Here is a 24,485-nt window from a genome sequence, read left to right as displayed (position 1 = left end):
CGCCGCCGTCCAGGAAGCTGCGGTTTCTGCTCGCCGTCGCCGTTGAGATCGCGAAGAGAGATGGCTCACGAGTGAAGGGAGGCCGCGGGCTTGGAGCCGCCGCGCCTTCGTCGCCGCTGTTCGCCTTTCCTGTCGCCGTCGTCCAACGCGAAGCCAGCCGCGGTCGCTGCACCTCCCAGCCGTGTCTGCCGCCGCCGTGTCGTCGAGGGGGAAGCCGTCGGGTCACAGAGCGAGAGAGAGAGAGACAAGGCACGGGAGCAGAGGAGAGAAAGGAGAGACCCACGCCAGCCACCGCCGCTTATGCAGCTCGAAACCCCGCTGCCGCCGCCGGAGTGTGCATTACCGGTAAGGGATTTAAGCTTGGCTTCTATTCTTTTGGATTCCGGGAACCTTTATCGTCACTGCATGTCTATTTCAGCTCTCCGCCGCCGATGCTTGTTGTTCTGAATTGCTGCACCGTCGTTGTCGCCGTTCAGGTCACTGGGAACATGGCAGTGATCACCGGAACCACCATTGGAGTTACCGTTATTTCAATTCAGCCGTTCGTCCTTATTTGGGTAAACAATGCATTCCGAAACCTATGAATTAGTATTTCTGTTCTAAGTTAGTTAAGGATCTAAGGTTTTGGTGTTATAGGATCGAGTTCCGGGTCTTGATTGCTGAGTTTTATGGTTGTAGCATACAACATCAAGGTGCTGTGTCGTCACCGGAGCTACTGTTGCTCCATTTTCTCAATTATTTGTAAGCCCAGTAAGTCGTTCCTTGTTCCAAACTCTTTTAGTTGCTATTCTGTTATAGACTATTGAGTTTACGCAACATTAATGTTTTAGGATTGAGCTAAGGCTATGTTTAGAGGTTGTGGCTGCTGCAGGGACGGTCAATATTGATGTTGTTACAGCCGCTGTCACCGGAGTTATGATTGCTGCTGGAGCTCGTCGGAGCCGTTGCGGTTTTCTTCCCCCACCTATTCTCGATTTCAATAAGTCGTTTTACTCCGAAAACTAGTTTAGCCGCTTTTCTGCTTTATATTATTGAGGAATTTGTGGTGTTATTGCTTTAGGGGTGAGTTTTGGTCATTTCATATCGCATTTAAAGCTGCGGCTGCTGTTGTGGGAGCTGTAAGGAACTGTGGTTGAGCCTGTGGTGTTGCTGGTAGTGGGAAAAAGAGTTTATGTCGCGTGGGTAAATCGCAATCGAGGTAGGGGCTTTTATAAAACTAATTTATTTTAAAGTAAAATTGTTATAAATTGATATGACGAGCGAAATGCTTTTCTGGTGACTATGTAAGTCTTATGCATTGTCTGATTTGTCTTGGCTGAATATGATTGTCTGCTTGACTGAGATGTCTAATTTTGTTAAAATTGAGATTTTTGATTGCTTTGGCTTGAAATGATTTTTGATATTTAAAAGTCTGAATTTTGTTTATTGGAAACTGATTTGGTCTTGAACCTGTTGGAAAGAGTTGAGGATTGGTTTGGTTGGGACCCGAAAAGGGTGGCAAAGTCCAGGTTTTAGGGGAGATGTTGCCGAATTTTCTATAAAATCTGAAACCTTGTTGAAATGTTATTTAGAAAAGTTTAATCTTGAGAAATCGTATTACTTGATTTATTAAGGAAAAAGTTATGTTTTGAATTTAATCTGTTTGAGAAAAATATATCTTGAGTTCGATTTGTTCAGAAAAGGATTACTTTACGATTTTAAAGCACTTAAGGAAAGTATTATGTTTTAGGATCGATTTTACATATAAAAAGGGCTTATGTTTTAAGTTGGACTTATGGATTTCGTTCAGAGGAACTTTAATGAAATTACAAGAAAAAGGGACTTTGATTGGGTGATGTCGTTTTGTGAGGTTCTTGGAAAAGGTTGAAAGAATTGGTTTCAAGAATGAAATTGAGATTGATTTTGGATTCGAATTTGGTTCAAAATTTCTGATTTCTATGATTTGGTTTTAAATGGGTATAGAAACTTCCTTTGTATAAATTAAATTAAGAAAACAATGATTTTTAAGAATCTTTACTGAATTTATGGAAATGAAGTCGTTGGTTTTTCCCCTAAAGTCTTGAGACCTTGCCGTGAGTTTTAATTAATAACTTTTGACTTTAAAGTGATTGAGCAATCGGTTTGAAAATGAATGATTTTGAGTAGTTTAGAAGAGATTTTAAGTTGACATGGTTTTGAAGTGGTTTGGAAGTTTTGAAAAGAAAACTTATTTTAGCAAAATGGTTCTTGGCAAGATATGAACTGAATATGTTTGTGATTTGAAAGTAAGTGGGCCAAGAATGATTTTTGAAATAAGATTGAGTCTGATTGACTGTAGATATTGCTGAGAATATAATGAGGATTTTTGGCCTGGCAAGGATGGTGGTATAATCCCGCTTGCTCAGTGCGTAAACCGTTGTGCAGGGATGGTGGTTTTGTCCCGCCTGCAGTGAGGATGGTGGTTTTATCCCGCTCACATATTGATAAATTATTTGGCAAGGACGGTGGTTTAATCCCGCTTGCGTGTTCCGGGCAAGGATGGTGGTTTAATCCCGCTTGCTTGTGGAACCTACGGATAAGGATGGTGGTTTAATCCCGCTTATCCGAGTCGGGTCTGGCAACATAACCGACGCATGAGCTCATGGCCAGTAGGACAGGCATGCATCATATGCATTTATATGACATTGTTTGGGTGTGTATATTATAATTGGTTTGCCTATGTGAATAGTTACGTTTAATTGCTAATTGCTCTACTTGATATAATTGTTTGATTGTGTTTGAACCTTCTTACTTGTGTTTGTGACTGAGAATTGGTTGGATTGTGATGAATTAGTGGTTGATTGAGTTGCTTGGGCCTAGGGCCGTGGTTGATTATGAGATGGGCTGAATGCCGTGTTTGGTTTGTGTTTTTGGTTTAGGAAAGTATGAAAAACTAAACTGGTTCAGCATAGACTTAATGAACCTATGCTTGGAATAGTTTGGTCATTCATGTTGTCTAGGGAAAAACCTTAAAAAAAAAAGCTTTTGGATTTATGAGAAATTAACAGCTTTCCCTTTTAGAAAGGATTTCGGATTTTGAATATTAAATCTTTGGTTTTGAAAAGAGGCATAAGGCGGTTATTAGTCACTGTACATTAAAAACGGTTTTATTATCGTATCTTATTATAGCAATTCTGTAACCCTACGGTGAGAACCCTTTCGAGGACGATGTTCTCACTCCCCTACAGGTTTTTCCCTTTTCAGGTTATGGACGACGAAGTTCGGAAGAGCTTATTTCTTTTTGTTTAAACGATATTTTTGTATTGATTTTAGCATTTATGTTTCCCTCGCCTTTAATTTTACGAGTCTTCACAAGAGGGATAGGATTTTGATTATGTAATGTTTGTAATATTAATAATATGTAGATATATGTATATATATCTTTTGTAAGTATTGTGGTTTGTTTTGTAAACGTGGTTGTATATTATCAGATAAGAAGTCTCTTGAGCGGTCATACGGTTTAAAATTTTAAACAGGCTCATGTTTTACTATTAAATCTTTTAAAAGTCATCGTAATACCCGAACTATCAGAGTGGCACAGCCGGAAGTGTGACATTTTGATAGTTAGGGTGTTACACAATTGATACCAAACTTAAAATTTGACACAAGACTCAAACAAGAAACACAAAATTTTTTGGTTTTTATGGTTTTATTAATTTTTTTGTTGTATTTTTCGAAAATTATTTTGGAAAAAGAGAAATAAGAAATTCAAAATTTTTAATAAGAATTCCAGGATTCGTGCAATGTTAGTCTAAAGCTCCGGTCCAAAAGAATTAGACATGGCCAAATGGCCAGCCAAGCTTTAGCATACAAATACAGACATGTCCTTTCTACAATAGAAAGTGGAAACCTCGGTCCAAAAGATTAGACATGGCTTCACAGCCAGCCAGGCTTCAACATATCTCATGAAACTCTAGAATTCATTCTTAAAAACTTTGAAGAACATTTTTTTTTTTGAAAACTTTTTTTTTTAATTTTTCAAAAATAAAAATAGAAAGCTTAAACATAAAATAAAATTACCCAATCTAAGCAACAAGATGAATTGTCATTTGTCCAAACTCGAACAATCCCTGGCAACGGCGCCAAAAACTTGGTGGACAAAATTGTGATTCACACTTTTCACAACTCCTCACAACTAACCAGCAAGTGCACTGAGTCGTCCAAGTAATAAACCTTACATGAGTAAGAGTCGATCCCACGGAGATTGTCAGCTTGAAGCAAGCTATGGTCATCTTATAAATCTCAGTCAGGCGGATTCAAATGGTTATGAGTTTTGATAATTAAAAGATAAATAAAATAGAAAATAAGATAAAGGTACTTATGTGATTCATTGGTAGGAATTTCAGATAAGCGTTTGAAGATGCTTTGTTGCTTCTGAACCTCTGCTTTCCTATTTCCTTCTTCCAATCATGCGTGCTCCCTTCCATGGTAAGCTGTAAGATCCTCTCGGATGAAAAATACCAGGTACGATCTCTGCACGGCTAATCAACTGTTGGATTTCTCGTCTCGGATGAAAAATACCAAGTACAACTATCGCACGGCTAATCATCTGTCGGTTCCCGCTAGTGTTGGAATAGGACCCTTGTCCTTTTTCACACTGTCACTGTGCCCAACATTCGCAAGTTTGAAGCTCGTCACAATCATCCCTTCCCAGATCCTACTCAGAATACCACAGACAAGGTTTAGACTTTTCGGATCTCAGGAATGGCTGCCAATTGGTTCTAGCCTCTACCACGAAGATTCTAATCTAACGGACTCGGTCCGTGTATTAGAGACCCAAGAGATACACACTCAAGCTGTCACCCAATGACTACGTTGAGCTCAGATAGAACAGAAGTGGTTGTCAGGCACGCATTCATAGAATTGAGAATAATGATGAGTGTCACGGATCATATCATTCTCCAGATTGAAGTACGAGTGAGTATCTTAAAATAGAATCAAGCATGATTGAATAAAAAATAGTAGTAATTGCATTAATTCATGAAGAACAACATAGCTCCACACCTTAATCTATGGGGTGTAGAACTCCACCGTAGAAAATACATAAGTGAAAAAGGTCTAGGCATGGCCGTGAGGCCAGCCTCCAAGTCCAAGGATGATAAAGTCTGTTAAAGATCTGAATACAATAGTAAAAAGTGCTATTTATCCTAAACTAGTAACTTAGGTTTACAGAAAATGAGTAACTAAGTGCAGATAGTGCAGAAATCTACTTTCGGGGCCCACTTGGTGTGTGCTTGGGTTGAGCATTGAAGCTTTCACGTGCATAAGCCACTCTTGGAGTTAAACGCCTGCTTGGGTGCCAGTTTGGGCGTTTAACTCCAGTTCTGGTGCTAGTTTGGGTGTTTTACTCTAGAAAAGGGTCTCTAGTGGGCGTTTGAACGCCAGTTTGGGCCATCAAATCTCGGGCAAAGTATGGGCTATTATATATTTCTAGAAATTCCAAGATGTCTACTTTCCAACGCAATTGCGAGCGCCCCAATTGGGCTTCTGTAGCTCCATAAAATCCACTTCGAGTGCAGAAGGGTCAAAATCCAACAACATCTGCAGTCCTTTTTCAGCCTCTAAATCAGATTTTTGCTCAGGTCCCTCAATTTCAGCCAGAAAATACCTGAAGTCACAGAAAAACACACAAACTCATAGTAAAATCCAGAAATGTGATTTTTGCATAAAAACTAATAAAAATATAATAAAAGGTAACTAAAACATACTAAAAACTATGTAAAAATAATTCCAAAAACGGTATAAATTATCCGCTCATCAGAGATCCTCAAGGAAGGAAGTGGAGACAGATTCACTATGAGAGGGGAGGATCTGAGGCACTATGACTATCATCCTCCCTGACAAGGGCCAACCGTCAAGCTAATGATGATAAAGAAGCGCTTCATTGGAGGCAACCCATGCTTTATATCCTTTTTAGTTTATGTTTTGGATAATAGATAATAAAGTAGTACTCATGATAATCAATTCAAAAAGTGACAAGTACTTCATTTAATTCTTGCGTAAAACACATAGTGGACAACAAGTTTGGTGTGCAAGGCACCTAGGATGATACATAAGGATCACAATATGTATATCTTAGGAGTTTAATCATTTCATTTTCCTTGCACCACATTACCAAAAACTAAGTTTGGTGTTCACTAATGTTATACGCATTGTCATAAGAAGTCAAGTTGAATTTAATTCATGAGTAATACTTAGTTTACTCTATTTAGTCAACTAACAAAAATTCAAAAAAATTAGTTAGTACATTTTATTTTGCCACCACCAATTGAATTTAATTTTGTTTATTATATTGAATTGGGAAATGAAGGAAGAGATTAATGGAAATGACAAGTCAAGGAAGGGGGAGGATTCGGCTACTCTATGAAGGGCTAAGCACATAGCCTTGAATGGTGTTCCTTGGGAAGGGATACATGCAAGCATTGGATAGTTGAGTGTGTCAAGCTTCCAGCCTTGATGACCGAGCCCAACTACCTCATAAACTGGCAATCGTTGTCTCCATACCATTTTACACACACACCATCCATCTTCATCACATAATGATAATCTCCACCCTTCATTATTTTATCCACCACCTTCTAATATAAATAGCCTCTACTCCATGTAACCAAAACCATTGCCCACTTCCACACTCCAATTCTTATTCCATTACAAGCTACCTTCATACCTTTTACCTTTGGTTACCTTCCATCATTACACCTCCACATCCTTTTCTTATAGTTAGCACCCTTGATCACTCATTTATTTTCCCTCTCAAGCCATACCCTCAGTTCACCTCACTTACTAGACTTGCCACCCTCCTATATATCCTTTCTATTCGGTAACTCACCTATGGCATCATCAAGCTCCAAGAGAAGAAAGGGGAAGGAACCTATGGACCAACATCCCTTTGATGAAAGGAAATTCAAAGCCTTACACCATGCATTACAATTCAGATGGATGGCAGACAAAGAGATAGTACATGAGTTAGCCTTCTAATTCAAGGAGAATGAATGCCTAGAAATCAGGGAGAAAATTGGAAGGAGAAGGTGGGAACTCCTTGTTGATCCAGTCACAAAAGTGAGTGCAACTCTTGTTAAAGAATTCTATGCAAATGCAGTCCGAGAAGACAAGACCGATGACTCTTACAAGAGCTATGTAAGAGGGGTGGTGGTTGATTTTAGTCCAATGTCCATCATGAGGGTACTCAAGCTACGAGCCGTACCATTTAAGAAAGCAAGTTACCAATCAAGAATGAGTGGTGATCCTGACCATGATGAAATTGTAAATGATATTTGTATCCTAGGAGCTGATTGGGTGAGGGACTCCAATGGAGCACCTAAGTTCATTAGAAGAGGAGACCTCATCCCAGAAGTCAAAGGATGGTTCGAGATAGTAAGGAGGTCCATTCTTTCTAGCTCGAACAATTTGGAGGTTAATATCAATAAAGTAACTATGGTGCATTGCATAATGAAAGGAGGGGAAATCAAGGTTCACGAACTCATAGCAAAAGGTATTCGAAACATGGCCGAGAAGAATGACTCTAAAGCTTGGCTTGGCTACCCTAGCACCATCTTTCGTTTGTGTGAAAGAGCTAAGGTGGTGTTTGAGGATGACGACACTGAGTGGTTGACAGTTGGTAAGCCAATTACTTCTCGACGAATGAACTATATTGCACCTGCTCAAGCTCAACGAAGGCCCCAAAGAAAGAAAAGAGCAGTGCCACAAGCCTCAGAAGGACAAGCTTCGGGAGGACAAGCCCCAGTCACCTTAGACATGAGCCAAGGCCAAGAAGCCATTGATAGCTTGTCAAGGCAATATCTAGAGAGCCAAGATCAACAGAGGAACCTCTAAATACAAATGATGAACCAACAAGAAGAATTTCAATCCCAAATGATGGATCACCAAAGAGAGTGGCAGAAGCAAATAATGGAGCAGCAACTCGAACAAGGCAAACAACTTGGTGAATCCATCAACATGGTAAATCGAAGGCAAGCTCAACAATAAGAATCCATCCAAAGACTACTTCAAATGCAAGCCTACCAAGATGCACATATTCATGAAATGCGTCGAAGACAACATGATCACATGGAAGCATTTGATGAGAATTGAGCATTCCAAGAAGGAGTCTACCTAAGTAGAGCTGGGTATGATATAAACACTCAAGCTAGGCTCCGCTATTTGGTTGGGCAGCTACCAATGCTAAATCAAGGAATCAAGAGGTATGAAGAAGTTCACGATGAGCTAGCACGACGAGAGAAAGAGAGAGCATAGCAGAGCCATGAATCAGTGAGAAAAGTATTAGAGGATTGGAAGAAAGCAAGGATGCCACAAGGGCAAGGAGGTACAAGTGGTCAAAAAGAAGGAACAACAAAGAAAAAAGACAAACAAGTGGAGGGACATGAACAAGGCAAATGATAAACAAGGTGGTGGAGTTTTTTTTAAGCTTTAAACAAGGAAGTGCATGTATGAAATAGCACATGCCTCCATATTTAGTTTATGAATTTCAATTCAGTAATTACATTTAGTTTCTTTTAGTCTATCTTTAGCTTGCTAGCTTAGATGCTTAGGCCACTACATCATATCTTAAGTTTTATGCTTTGTTATTGAGTTCAATAAAAGAAAATGTAAGAAATTGTTGTGAAAAAGAAGAGTAAAGTCTAAAGTTTGCAGATAAAGTCCTAGTGTTTGTGGTGGTAATTACTAGCTAAGTTGGTTCATCAATAAGGTAGAGAGCTAAAGTATCTCTTGAATTATGAGCTTTAGGTTCATTCTATGAGCCTTAGATGAATAAAAAGATCCTGGAAAGAAAAAAAACTGAAAAAGAAAGAAAAGAGCAAGCAATAAAGCTAGGCACCAATAGTTTGAACCCTGAGATATGTGTCTGTGGTGTTTTTGGTGCAAGGATATGCTTGGATGATTAGGTTCTGAAGAGTGCTTCATCACTTGATAACTTGGATTAACTAACTTATGAGCGGATAATTTATATACTTTTTGGCATTGTTTTTACATAGTTTTCAGTATAATTTAGTTAGTTTTTAGTATATTTTTATTAGTTTTTAAATAAAAATCAAATTTCTGGACTTTACTATGAGTTTGTGTGTTTTTCTATGATTTCAGGTAATTTCTGGCTGAAATTGAGGGAGTTGAGCAAAAATCAGATTCAGATGTTGAAGAAGGACTGCAGATGTTGCTGGATTCTAACCTCCCTGCACTCAAAGTGGATTTTCTGGAGCTACAGAACTTCAAATGGAGTGCTCTTAAATGCGTTGGAAAGTAGACATCCAGGGCTTTCCAACAATATATAATAGTCCATACTTTGTCTGATTTTAGATGACACAAACTGGCGTTCAACGCCATTTCCATGCTGCATTCTGGAGTTAAAGGCCAGAAACAGGTTGCAAATTGGAGTTAAACGCCAGAAACAGGTTACAAACTGGTGTTCAACTCCAAGAGAAGCCTCTACACATGTAAAGCTCAATGCTCAACCCAAGCACACACCAAGTGGGCCCCAGAAGTGGATTTCTGCATCATTTACTCATTTCTGTAAACCCTAGTAACTAGTTTAGCATAAATAGGACTTTTTACTATTGTATTTACATCTTCGAATCATTTTAGTTTTTGGTGACTCCAGTTCCCCTCTGGGGCCGAGACCAATGAACTCCATTATCACTTATGTATTTTCAACGGTAGAGTTTCTACACACCATAGATTAAGGTGTGGAGCTCTGCTGTTCCTCATGAATTAATACAAAGTACTATCGTTTTTCTATTCAATTCAAGCTTATTCTGATTCTAAGATATTCATTCGCACTTCAATATGAATTTGATGATCGTGACAGTCATCATCATTCCCAACCTATGAACGCGTGCCTGACAACCACTCCCGTTCTACCTTAGATTGAATAAGTATCTCTGGGATTCCTTAATCAGAATCTTCGTGGTATAAGTTAGAATCCATGGATGGCCATTCTTGAGATCCGGAAAGTCTAAACCTTGTATGTGGTATTCCGAGTAGGATCTGGGAAGGGATGGCTGCGACGAGCTTCAAACTCGCGAGTGCTGGGCGTAGTGACAGACGCAAAAGGATCAATGGATCCTATTCCAGTATGATCGAGAACCGACAGATGATTAGCCATGCAGTGAAAGCGCATTGGACCATTTTCACTGAGATGACAGGATGTAGCCATTGACAATGGTGATGCCTAACATACAGCTTGCCATAGAAAGGAGTATGAATGATTAGATGAAGACAATAGGAAAGCAGAGGTTCAGGAGGAACGAACGCATCTCTATACGCTTATCTGAAATTCTCACCAAAGAATTACATAAGTATCACTATCTTTATTTTATATTTTATTTATCTTTTAATTATTAAATCTCTATAATCAATTGAATCCGCCTGACTGAGATTTACAAGGTGACCATAGCTTGCTTCAAGCCGACAATCTCCGTGGGATCGACCCTTACTCACGTAAGGTTTATTACTTGGACGACCCAGTGCACTTGCTGGTTAGTTGTGCGAAGTTGTGACAAAGAACTAAGATTATGAACGTGCGTATTAAGTTTTTAGCGCCGTTACCAAGGAATGAACCGTCACGATTTCTGCGCACCAAGTTTTTGGCGCTATTGCCAGGGATTGTTCGAGTTTGGACAACTGACGGTTCAACTTGTTGCTCAGATTAGGTAATTTTATTTTCTTTTTAAGCTTTTTATTTCTTATTTTCGAAAATAATACAAAAAAAACCAAAAAAATTTACAAAATCATAAAATCAAAAATAATTTGATGTTTCTTGTTTGAGTCTAGTGTCTAATTGTAAGTTTGGTGTCAATTGCATGTTTATCCCTTTCTTGCATTTTTCGAAAATTCATGCATGATGTTCTTCATGATCTTCAAGTTGTTCTTGATAAGTCTTCTTTTTTTATCTTTAAAATTTCTTGTTTTGTGTCTTTTCTCGTTTTTCATATGCATTCTTGAATTCTTAATGTCCAAATATTAAAAATTTCTAAGTTTGGTGTCTTGCATGTTTTCTCTTATTAAAAATTTTTCAAAAATACATACTTGATGTTCATCATGATCTTCAAAGTGTTCTTGGTATTCATCTTTGCATTCAAAGTGTTCTTGCATGTTTCCTTTGTTTTGATCCAAAATTTTTATATCTTGAGTCTTTTTGATGTTTTTCTCTTTCTTTATTAAAATTCAAAAATAAAAAAAAAATCTTTCCCTTTTTCACTCATAAATTTTAAAAAATTTGAGTTGACTTTTTCAAAACTTTTTAAAATTTAGTTGTTTCTTATGAGTCAAATTAAATTTTCAATTTAAAAATTCTATCTTTTTTCAAATCTTTTTCAATTTTTCCTTCATATTTTCGAAAACTTTATGATTGATTTTCAAAATCTTTACTAACAATTAATGTGATTGATTCAAAATTTTTAAGTTTGTTACTTGCCTAATAAGAAAGGTTCAATCTTTAAACTCTAGAATCATATCTTTTTAGTTTCTTGTTAGTCAAGTAATCAACTTTGATTTCAAAATTCAAATCTTTTCAAATCTTTTTCAAATTAAGTTTCAATCATATCTTTTTCAAAATCAATTTCAAAATCTTTTCTAACTTCTTATCTTTTCAAAAATTGATTTTCAAATCTTTTTCAAACTAATCCTATCTTTTTGTTTGATTCTTATCTTTTTTCAAACTAATCCCATATTTTCTGTTTTCTTCTTTTTCATATGAGCAGGAACAAGGATAAGGACATTCTTGTTGAAGCTGATCCCGAACCTGAAAGAACTCTGAAGAGCAAGCTAAAGCACAACTCTCTGGAGAAAATCTGACAGAAATTTTCGAAAAAGAAGGAGACATGGCCGAAAATAATAACAATGCAAGGAAGATGCTTAGTGACATTACTGCACCTAATTCCAATTTACATGGAAGAAGCTTCTCAATCCCTGCCATTAGAGCAAACAATTTTGAGCTGAAACCTCAACTAGTTTCTCTGATGCAACAGAATTGCAAGTTTTATGGACTTCCATCTGAAGATCCCTTTCAGTTCTTAACTTAATTCTTGCAGATCTGTGATACTGTTAAGACCAATGGGGTTGATCCCGAGGTCTACAGGCTCATGCTTTTCCCGTTTGCTATAAGAGACAGAGCTAGAATATGGTTAGACTCTCAACCTAAAGATAGCCTGAACTCTTGGGATAAGCTGGTCACGGCTTTCTTAGCCAAGTTCTTTCCTCTTCAAAAGCTTAGCAAGCTTAGAGTGGATGTTCAGACCTTCAGACAAAAGGAAGGTGAATCCCTCTATGAAGCTTGGGAGAGATACAAGGAACTGACCAAAAAGTGTTCTTCTGACATGCTTTCAGAATGGACCATCCTGGATATATTCTATGATGGTCTGTCTGAATTATCTAAAATGTCATTGGACCATTCTGCAGGTGGAGCCATTCACCTAAAGAAAACGCCTGCAGAAGCTCAAGAACTCATTGACATGGTTGCAAATAACCAGTTCATGTACACTTCTGAAAGGAATCCTGTGAGTAATGGGACGTCTCAGAGGAAGGGAGTTCTTGAAATTGATACTCTGAATGCCATATTGGCTCAGAATAAAATATTGACTCAGCAAGTCAATATGATCTCTCAGAGTCTGAATGGATTGAAGGAATCATCCAACAGTACTAAAGAGGCCTCTTCTGAAGAAGAAGCTTATGATCCTGAGAACCTTGCAATAGTAGAGGTGAATTACATGGGTGAACCCTATGGAAACACCTATAATCCCTCATGGAGAAATCATCCAAATTTCTCATGGAAGGATCAACAAAAGCCTCAACAAGGCTTTAATAATGGTGGAAGAAACAGGTTTAGCAATAGCAAGCATTTTCCATCATCCACTCAGCAACAGACAGAGAATTCTGAGCAGAATCCATCTAGCTTAGCAAATATAGTCTCTAATCTATCTAAGGCCACTGTGAGTTTCATGAATGAAACAAGGTCCTTCATTGGAAATTTGGAGGCACAAGTGGGCCAGCTGAGTAAAAGAGTCACTGAAACTCCTCCTAGTACTCTCCCAAGCAATACAAAAGAGAATCCAAAGAGAGAGTGCAAGGCCATTGATTTGACCATCATGGCTGAACCTACAAAGGAAGAGGAGGACATGAATCCTAGTGAGGAAGACTTCCTGGGACATCCAGTGACCAATAAGGAGTTCCCCTTTGAGGAACCAAAAGAATTTGAGGCTCAATTAGAGACCATAGAGATTCCATTGAACCTCCTTCTGTCCTTCATGAGCTCTGATGAGTATTCTTCCTCTGAAGAGGATGAAGACATTACTGAAGAGCAAGTTGCTAAGTACCTTGGTGCAATCATGAGGCTGAATGCCAAATTATTTGGTAATGAGACTTGGAAAGATGAACCTCCCTTGCTCACCAATGAACTAAATGCATTGGATAGGCAGAAATTACCTCAAAAGAAACAGGATCCTGGCAAATTCTTAATACCCTGTACCATAGGCACCATGACCTTTGAGAAGGCTCTGTGTGACCTGGGGTCAGGAATAAACTTCATACCACTCTCTGTAATAGAGAAACTTGGGATCTTTGAGGTGCAAGCTACCAGAATCTCATTAGAGATGACAGACAACTCAAGAAAACAGGCTTATGGACAAGTAGAGGACGTGTTAGTAAAGGTTGAAAGCCTTTACATCCCTGCTGATTTCATAATCCTAGACACTGGGAAGGATGAGGATAAATCCATTATCCTTGGAAGACCCTTCCTAGCCACAGCAAGAGCTGTGATTGATGTGGACAGAGGAGAATTGGTCCTCCAACTGAATGAGGACAACCTTGTGTTTAAGACTCAAGGATCTCCTTCTGTAACCCTGGAGAGGAAGCATGAAAAGCTTCTCTCACTGCAGAGTCAACCAAAGCCCCCACAGTCAAACTCTAAGTTTGGTGTTGGGAGGCCACAACCAAACTCTAAGTTTGGTGTTGAACCCCTACATTCAAACTCTAAGTTTGGTGTTGGGAGGTTCCAACCTTGCTCTGATTATCTGTGAGGCTCCATGAGAGCTCACTGTCAAGCTATTGACACTAAAGAAGCGCTTGTTGGGAGGTCACCCAATGTTATTTAATCATATCTATTTTATTTTCTTTTTGTTATTTCATGTTTTATTAGGTTGATGATCATGTGAAGTCACAAAAACTACTGAAAAATCAAAAACAGAATGAAAAACAGCATTGAAAACAGCACACCCTGGAGGAGAGCAGTCTGGCGTTTAAACGCCAGAAACAAGCATCTATCTGGCGTTTAACGCCAGAAACAGGCACCAAGTTGGCGTTTAACGCCAGAAACAGGCACCAAGCTGGCGTTTAACGCCAGAAACAAGCATCTGCCTGGCGTTAAACGCCAGAAACAGGCTACATTTGGGCGTTTAACACGCTTAATTGGAGCAGGGATGTTAAGTCCTTGACCCCCCAGGATTTGTGGACCCCACAGGATCCCCTCAGGATCTGTGGACCCCACAAAATCCACACTTTTTCTTCTCTCTTCTTCACACCTTTTCATAACTCTCTTCCCCAAATACCCTTCACCAATCACCTCAATCATTCTTTCCCATCACCTCTTCACCACTCACATCCATCCTCTCTTCCCCATAAACCCCACCTACCTTCAAAATTCAAACTAATTTCCCTCCCAAACCCAACCCTAATGGCCGAACCCTACACCCCCCCCACTCCTATATAAACCTATCACTCCTTCTTCATTTTCACACAACACAACCCTCTCTTCTTCTCCTTGGCCGAATACATCTTCTTCCCTCATCTCCTCCATTTTCTTCTTCTTCTACTACTTTCTTTCTTCTTTTGCTCGGGGACGAGCAAACATTTTAAGTTTGGTGTGGTAAAAGCATAGCTTTTTGTTTTTCCATAACTATTTATGGCATCTAAGGCCAGAGAAACCTCTAGAAAGAGGAAAGGGAATGCAATTGCTTCCACCTCTGAGTCATGGGAGATGGAGAGATTCATCTCAAAGGTTCATCAAGACCACTTCTATGAAGTTGTGGCCAAGAAGAAAGTGATCCCTGAGGTTCCTTTCAAGCTCAAAAAGAATGAGTATCCGGAGATCCGACTTGAGATCCAAAGAAGAGGTTGGGAAGCTCTCACCAACCCCATTCAACAAGTCGGGATCCTAATGGTTCAAGAGTTCTATGAAAATGCATGGATCACTAGGAACCATGATCAAAGTGTGAACCCGAATCCAAAGCATTGGCTCACCATGGTTCGGGGGAAATACTTAGATTTCAGTCTAGAAAATGTAAGGCTAGCGTTCAACTTGCCAATGATGGAAGAGAACGCACGCCCCTACACAAGAAAGGTCAACTTTGATCAAAGGTTGGACCAAGTCCTCATAGACATATGTGAGGAAGGAGCTCAATGGAAAATTGACTCAAGAGGCAAGCCGGTTCAATTAAGAAGGCATGACCTCAAATCAGTGGCTAGGGGATGGCTAGAGTTCATTCAACGCTCAATCATTCCTACTAGTAACCGGTCTGAAGTTACTATATACCGGGCCATTATGATCCATAGTATCATGATTGGAAAGGAGGTAGAAGTTCATGAGATTATACCTCAAGAACTTTACAAGGTGGCTGACAAGTCCTCTACTTGGGCAAGGTTAGCCTTTTCTCACCTCATATGCCACCTCTACAATTCGGCTGGAATTGACATAGAGGGAGACATCCTCATTGAAGAGGACAAGTGCATCACTAAGAAAAGGATGGAGCAAACAAGAGATCATGGACCTCAACAAGAGTATGAGGAAATTCCTCACCATGAAATCCCTAACATGCCTCAAGAGATGCACTTTCCTCCACAAAACTATTGGGAGCAAATCAACACCTCCCTAGGAGAATTAAATTCCAATATGGGACAACTAAGGGTGGAGCACCAAGAGCATTCCATCATCCTCTATGAAATTAGAGAAGATCAAAGAGCTATGAGGGAAGAGCAACAAAGACAAGGAAGAGACATAGAGGAGCTCAAAAGCACCATTGGTTCTTCAAGAAGAGGAAGACGCCACCCTCACTAAGGTGGACTCATTCTTTAATCTCCTTGTCTATTTATTTTATTGTTTTTCGATTTTTGAGCTTTATGTTTTATTTATGTTTGTGTCTTTACTATATGATCACTAGTGTCTAAGTGTCTATGTCTTAAAGCTATGAATGTCCTATGACTCCATCACCTCTCTTAAATGAAAACTGTTTTAAAAACAAAAGAACAAGAAGTACAGGATTTCGAATTCATCCTTGAAACTAGTTTAATTATTTTAATGTGGTGACAATACTTTTTATTTTCTGAATGAATGCTTGAACAGTGCATATGTCTTTTGAATTTGATGTTTATGAATGTTAAATATGTTGGCTCTTGAAGAATAAGGAAAAAGGAGAAATGTTATTTGATAATCAGAAAAATCATAAAAATGATTCTTGAAGCAAGAAAAAGCAGTGAATACAAAAGCTTGCAGAAAAAAATAACGAAAAAAAAAAGAGAAAGAGAAAGAAAAAGAAAAAGCAAGCAGAAAAAGCCAAAAGCTCTTTAAACCAAAAGACAAGAGCAAAAAGCCAATAGCCCTTAAAACCAAAAGGCAAGGGTAAATAAAAAGGATCCAAGGCTTTGAGCATCAGTGGATAGGAGGGCCTAAAGGAATAAAATCCTGGCCTAAGTGGCTAAACCAAGCTATCCCTAATCATGTGCTTGTGGCGTGAAGGTGTCAAGTGAAAACTTGAGACTGAGCAGTTAAAGTCAAGGTCCAAAGAAAAAAAAAGAGAGTGTGCTTAAGAACCCTGGAAACCTCTAATTGGGGACTCTAGCAAAGCTGAGTCACAATCTGAAAAGGTTCACCCAATTATGTGTCTGTGGCATTTATGTATCCGGTGGTAATACTGGAAAACAAAGTGCTTAGGGCCACGGCCAAGACTCATAAAGTAGCTGTGTTCAAGAATCAACATACTGAACTAGGAGAATCAATAACACTATCTGAACTCTAAGTTCCTATAGATGCCAATCATTCTGAACTTCAATGGATAAAGTGAGATGCCAAAACTATTCAAGAGGTAAAAAACTACAAGTCCCGCTCATCTGATTGGAGCTAAGTTTCATTGATATTTTGGAATTTATAGTATATTCTCTTCTTTTTATCCTATTTGATTTTCAGTTGCTTGGGGACAAGCAACAATTTAAGTTTGGTGTTGTGATGAGCGGATAATTTATACGCTTTTTGGCAATGTTTTTACATAGTTTTCAGTATAATTTAGTTAGTTTTTAGTATATTTTTATTAGTTTTTAAATAAAAATCAAATTTCTGGACTTTACTATGAGTTTGTGTGTTTTTCTGTGATTTCAGGTAATTTCTGGCTGAAATTGAGGGACTTGAGCAAAAATCAAATTCAGAGGTTGAAGAAGGACTGCAGATGCTGCTGGATTCTAACCTCCCTGCACTCAAAGTGGATTTTCTGGAGCTACAGAACTCCAAATGGCACAAATATCACACTCTCAATTGCGTTGGAAAGTAGACATCCAGGGCTTTCCAACAATATATAATAATCCATACTTTTCCCGAGTTTAGACGACGCAAACTGGCGTTCAACGCCAGTTCCATGCTGCATTCTGGAGTTAAAGGCCAGAAACAGGTTGCAAAGTGGAGTTAAACGCCAGAAACAGGTTACAAACTGGCGTTCAACTCCAAGAAAAGCCTCTACACGTGTAAAGCTCAATGCTCAGCCCAAGCACACACCAAGTGGGCCCCAGAAGTGGATTTCTACATCATTTACTCATTTCTGTAAACCCTAGTAACTAGTTTAGCATAAATAGGACTTTTTACTATTGTATTTACATCTTCGAATCATTTTAGTTTTTGGTGACTCCAGTTCCCCTCTGGGGCCGAGACCAATGAACTCCATTATCACTTATGTATTTTCAACGGTAGAGTTTCTACACACCATAGATTAAGGTGTGGAGCTCTGCTGTTCCTCATGAATTAATACAAAGTACTATCGTTTTTCTATTCAATTCAAGCTTATTCTGATTCTAAGATATTCATTCGCACTTCAATATGAATGTGATGATCGTGACAGTCATCATCATTCCCAACCTATGAATGCGTGCCTGACAACCACTCCCGTTCTACCTTAGATTGAATGAGTATCTCTGGGATTCCTTAATCAGAATCTTCGTGGTATAAGTTAGAATCCATGGACGGCCATTCTTGAGATCCGGAAAGTCTAAACCTTGTCTGTGGTATTCCGAGTAGGATCTGGGAAGGGATGGCTATGACGAGCTTCAAACTCGCGAGTGCTGGACGTAGTGACAGATGCAAAAGGATCAATGGATCCTATTCCAGTATGATCGAGAATCGACAGATGATTAGCCATACAGTGACAGCGCATTGGACTATTTTCACTGAGAGAAAAGGATGTATCCATTGACAACGGTGATGCCTAACATACAGCTTGCCCTAGAAAGGAGTATGAATGATTAGATGAAGACAATAGGAAAGCAGAGGTTCAGGAGGAACGAATGCATCTCTATACGCTTATCTGAAATTCTCACCAAAGAATTACATAAGTATCACTATCTTTATTTTATATTTTATTTATCTTTTAATTATTAAATCTCTATAATCAATTGAATCTGTCTGACTGAGATTTACAAGGTGACCATAGCTTGCTTCAAGCCGACAATCTCCGTGGGATCGACCCTTACTCACGTAAGGTTTATTACTTGGACGACCCAGTGCACTTGCTGGTTAGTTGTGCGAAGTTGTGACAAAGAACTAAGATTATGAACGTGCGTATTAAGTTTTTAGCGTCGTTACCAAGGAATGAACTGTCACGATTTCTGCGCACCAAGTTTTTGGCGCCGTTGCCGGGGATTGTTCGAGTTTGGACAACTGACGGTTCATCTTGTTGCTCAGATTAGGTAATTTTATTTTATTTTTAAGCTTTTTATTTCTTATTTTCGAAAATAATACAAAAAAAAACCAAAAAAATTTACAAAATCATAAAATCAAAATAATTTGATGTTTCTTGTTTGAGTATAGTGTCTAATTGTAAGTTTGGTGTCAATTGCATGTTTATCCCTTTCTTGCATTTTTCGAAAATTCATGCATGATGTTCTTCATGATCTTCAAGTTGTTCTTGATAAGTCTTCTTGTTTGATCTTTAAAATTTCTTGTTTTGTGTCTTTTCTCGTTTTTCATATGCATTCTTGAATTCTTAGTGTCCAAATATTAAAAATTTCTAAGTTTGGTGTCTTGCTTTTTTTCTCTTATTAAAAATTTTTCAAAAATACATACTTGATGTTCATCGTGATCTTCAAAGTGTTCTTGGTGTTCATCTTTGCATTCAAAGTGTTCTTGAGTGAGTAAGTCCTCAGGGGTGTTTTAACACCTAGCACCTTGAACTAACTGGTTCGGGAGTGTTGGCTGAAAGCTTATCATAAAAAGTTGCCTCAACACAGAGCACTTAGCTAAAGAAAGTAATAAGCTCTAAAGAAAAAAAAAGAGAACAAAAACAAAGCTAAGTTAAGGATCAAGAATAAGAGTCTCATAGAAGGCAATAGAGTGAGTATTTAAGAGCATATTATAGCCTAGAAACCAGCAAGAATATGAACCTAAGTTGTCATGCATGAAACTCCATGAACCACGGTTTTAAATTCTCTTAATAAGGACTTATATCTCTTTGTATTTTCATTCATTTTTCTTATGTTCTATCACTTGCTTGAGGACAAGCAAGATTTAAGTTTGATGTTGTGATGCCAGGGCATCTTGGCTAGTTTCACAAGCTATTTTGAGTATATTTTAGGTTAGTTTCATGCATTTTCTTAGGCAATAAGCAAGTATTTGGTTGAGTATGCATTCATATCTTGATTCAATCAAACATTGTGAATTCTAAACATTTTCATGAGAATAATGCAAGGATTGAATGATGTAATGAATGATGCATTATCTTGTGATTAGAGTAAGGCTTTGATGCAATCTGTTTGATTGATTTCAAGTAAGGAGAAGCAGAGAAGAGCCACGTTAGTGGCCACATTAGTGCCACTAACGTGAGCACAAACGTGGAAGAAGGGAGCAGCTTGGGACGTTAATGGTGAAGTTAACACCATTAACTTGAGCGAAAGAAAGAAAGAGCCACGTTAATGCCACTAACGTGGGCATTAACGTAGAAGAAAGGGGCAGCTTGGGACGTTAATGGTGAAGTTAATACCATTAATGTGATTGAAGGCCAAGGAAGCCCGCATTAGTGGCCACGTTAATGCCACTAACGTGGAAAAAGTGGGGTTTTGGGACATTAATGGTGAAGTTAACACCATTAACGTGATCGAAGGCCAAGGAAGCCCACGTTAGTGGCCACGTTAATGCCACTAACGTGAGCCATTAACGTGGAAGAAGTGAAGTTTCGGACGTTAACGGTGAAGTTAACACCATTAACGTTATTGAAAGGTAGGAAAGGCCACGTTATTGCCACTATCGGCTGGGTTAACATGATTCTAAGGGACTATGGGATGTTAGTGACCACGTTGGTGTCACTAACGTCTTCGAGCCAGGAATTTGCACATCACGTTACTCACACTAACGGCCTAACTAACGTGACTACTGCCTAACTTAAACTCCTCCAGCAAGCTGAGTAAAGCCCAATGAGATTGTTAACTGCTTCAATTGAGCTCAAGGGCCCACATCCAGATACTTGCAGACTCAACTAAGGATCAGAGAAGTAGTATATATAGGGGTAGTTTTGAACTAGAAAAAGGATTGGGACCTGAGGGATCCAGGATTTTAAACACTCACAATTCACTTTTCTCTGTACTCAATTTACTTTCAATGCACTTTACATTTTCATTCTTCATTCGCAAAGCTATGATCAACTAAACCCCACTTCATTGGGGAGGGAGCTCTGTTGTAATTCAATGGATCAATCATAGTTCTCGTTATTCTTCTTCTTTTCATTCTCTTTGATTTACTTAAAAGCTTTCGATCTTAATCCAATTGAGCAATTGTCTCGGAAGAGAAATTGTTCATACTTGGATTTCCTCAAAGCCTTGGAAGAAGAATAAAGAAATCATGCTAGAAATGCTTTCCCATGTTGGACTAGATTGGGGATTGGACGGATATAGTGACATATAATTCTCCCGATATTTTGATCTAGAAAGACATGTGGTATAATCAGTGATTGCACTTCATCTCTTCCCATGAGCAATTAGATCAAGGAATTGGACAATTGTTCAAGCTTAGAGAGATTGAATTGCCAAGGAATTGGTATTCAATCACCTAAGATGGCAAAGAGGTCAATGAGTTGCATGGATTGAGGAAGAGATGAGAATGAACTTGATCCGGAGAATGCAACATCTCCTGAACCTAATGAACTTTCCCATTCTTAGCTACCCATTCTATATATTCTGTTGTTTACTTTGATGTTCATCACCCCATTCCCATTTAACTTCCTACAATTTACTTTTCTGCAATTTACTTTCTGTGATTTACTTTCTGCCATCTACATTCAGTTATTTACTTTCCCATCATTTACATTTCTTGCTATTTACGTTTCCCGCCATTTACATTTCTGCGAATCTCAACTAAATTCTGTTTAGTTCAACTAGACCATTCCTCTTATTAAAGTTGCTCAACCAATCAATCCCTGTGAGATTTGACCTCACTCTACTGTGAGTTTTTACTTGACGACAAATTCGGTATACTTGCCGAAGGAAATTTGTTAAGAGACAGATTTCCCATTATCACTATTTCATCCATGACAACCCATTAGTGTTCCCATATACATTAGTCATTAGTATTAAGTTGGCCAGACTTAATACCATTAAGAATGCAATGGCAAGCTAACAGCGTTAATCAACAGACAATCGTGCATATAAAATCTAAACTTTTGTCATTAAGACAAGTCCTAATGCATAACAGACACTTAGAGTATGCAATGAAGCATATTCAGTCCATTCCCAAGGCTTTAACAGGAACGAACTGCTCTGATACCATAATATAACACCCTAACTTTTAGAACCTCATGACCGTACTAAAAGTTCAAGCACTACTTACCTCTATTTCTTTAAATTTCTACTATATTTATTTAATATTGAACCTTTGCGAATACGAAATCGAAACTTTAATTAAGAAAAACGAAAAGTTACTCTTAATCACTCAATCACAAAGATATATACATATATTCACATAATATTATATACATAGACTTATTCGAAGATCCTCAAATACAAGCCATATCCCTTTGAAATTTCCAGAACAATAAATGATGAGGAAAAATAAAATCTAATATTAAACCAAAATCCAGAGAATACGAATACCTATATATAAAACTCTGTGGGTCGGTCACAACTCCTTGCCAAAGGTTCCTGAACCTGTTGCTTAAAAGAAAATCTGTACGGGGGTGAGAACTTCGTCCTCACAGGTTCTCAGCAGGGACAGTGAATGCCACGAGATTAAGGAAATAAGTTGCAAATAATTTCTTTATAACTTTAAAATAATTACCATTAGAATTCCTCAAAACATCCTTTAAATACTTTAGTTCGTTCTCTTCAAATTATATTACTTTGAACAAATCCCATTTATGTTACTCAATTTTTGAGTTACAGTAACCAGTTCTCGGCTATCTTAATCCTTGACATATACAGGAACCAACAAGTACAAACAGACATGCAATACAAGCACATAAACAGTTCACGCATAAATTAAGTACATGGAATTGACAAACAATACAGCACAACACGTAGAACACTCAAACAATTCATACAAATGCATATGATAAATGCCTTTCCTATGCATGCCATGTGCTCATGCATCGGTTGTCTACCTACGACCTGACGTTACTCGGGGCGAAACCCAAATATGGTTTCTTTACCGTGTCAGTTAGGCATAATTATCATCATGGGCGAACCCATGTCAGACAGGATATATTGGCATCACGATAAGAAATAGGCTATCAGTTAGGCGAACATTCCCACATTAGCAATCTCAGGCTATCAGTTAGGCGGACCATTTTGCATTACCAATTTGGCACAAGGCCCATTCATATTCCATATGCTATCAGTTTGGCAGACATTCCCTCATTAGCAATCTTAGGCTATCAGTTTGGCGGACATTCCCGCATTAGCAATCTTAGGCTATCAGTCAAGCGGGCACTTCCGCATTAGTAGTTTGGCACGAGGCCCATTCAATCATACACTTTTCATTATTCATTCTCCGTTTTAGTTATCTCTTTATTATGCCTCCACATCACCAATTACATACACACACCTCCGCCTTACCTACATTATTAAATGTACCTCCGCATCACCGCTTAATTACATATAATTCCGCATCACCAAATAATCAATCACACCTCTGCATTACCGCATATTCATTCATCTATCATAACCTTAAATCGATTATTTTCTAAGTAGTCAAACTTCTTAACGTTTAATAAAAACTCTTTTTCTTAATAAACTGAACTCAAATTATAACTTAAAATCAAAATTCCTTCTCAATGGGTTAAACTTAAAACATAGTGCTTTACTTGATAAATTAAAAACCAAGTAGTATGAGTCTTAAATCAAATTTTCTTTTAAATAATGCTTTAAACAAGGCTCGGAGTTTTATAAAAAATTCTACATCATTTCTTCTAAAATCCGGGCTTTGCCACCCTTCAAGAGTTCTTGCCAAACCATCTTCAATTCTCAAAAACCCCTTCTTGAAAATTCAAACAAATCAAATTCAATATTATAAATCTATTTTCAATTCTCAAAGATCACTTCTAATAAGTCAAATTTTTAATACAAAAATCCTTTTCTCAATTATGAGTAAATATGTAAACCAAATCTTTATCTAACATAGAGTCATTTTTCAAAATAAGCTTGTAAATCAGGTTTCCAAAATAAAATCACTTTTTCGTATATTTTACAAGAACTTGGCCGAACCTCTCCTTAAAATAGACTTCACCACCCTTCACAGCTCCTTCACTTTTATCATTCCTTAACTCATCCAAGATTATACATTATTCTCAATTTTTACATCGTTTTACCAAAACATACACATAATTTATTCATAGCCATAGTTTCAACAATTCTCAACATAACCAGCTATAAATTAGAATCTTTAGCATTCTCAAACATTCAGGAAATTAAACACATATTCATCAAATTCAATTATTTTCACTGTCACAAATCCAACACAAATTCGTCGTTCAACTAGTCCAGACAGTCATAAATTATTTGCAATTATTCATTAAACTTTTGAGTATTCATGAATTAAAAACTTATAATTTTAAAACGAACCCTGGTGCACAAAACTGGCTCCACAGAATTTGCACAGATAGACTGGCAAGTATACCGAATCGTCCAAGTAATACCTGAGGTGAGTCATGGTCGATTCCATGAGGATTGTTGTCATGAAAATCATATAAAACAATTAATTAAATAAAACGTTACTAATGATACGA

General features: G+C 38.0%; 1 non-coding gene across 1 annotated transcript; it reads right to left on the bottom strand.

Moving 5' to 3' along the window:
* Window positions 1-12,245: 12,245 nt before the first annotated feature.
* Window positions 12,246-12,353, bottom strand: LOC112780885 (small nucleolar RNA R71). The gene has a single exon (XR_003191692.1). It is a non-coding gene; the product is annotated as a small nucleolar RNA R71 (small nucleolar RNA).
* Window positions 12,354-24,485: the final 12,132 nt, after the last annotated feature.

Source organism: Arachis hypogaea, chromosome 19, assembly GCF_003086295.3.
Source record: "Arachis hypogaea cultivar Tifrunner chromosome 19, arahy.Tifrunner.gnm2.J5K5, whole genome shotgun sequence".
Taxonomy (NCBI): Eukaryota; Viridiplantae; Streptophyta; class Magnoliopsida; order Fabales; family Fabaceae; genus Arachis; species Arachis hypogaea.
Note: the sequence above shows the minus strand (reverse complement) of the source record. Positions and strands in the feature narration are given on the sequence as shown.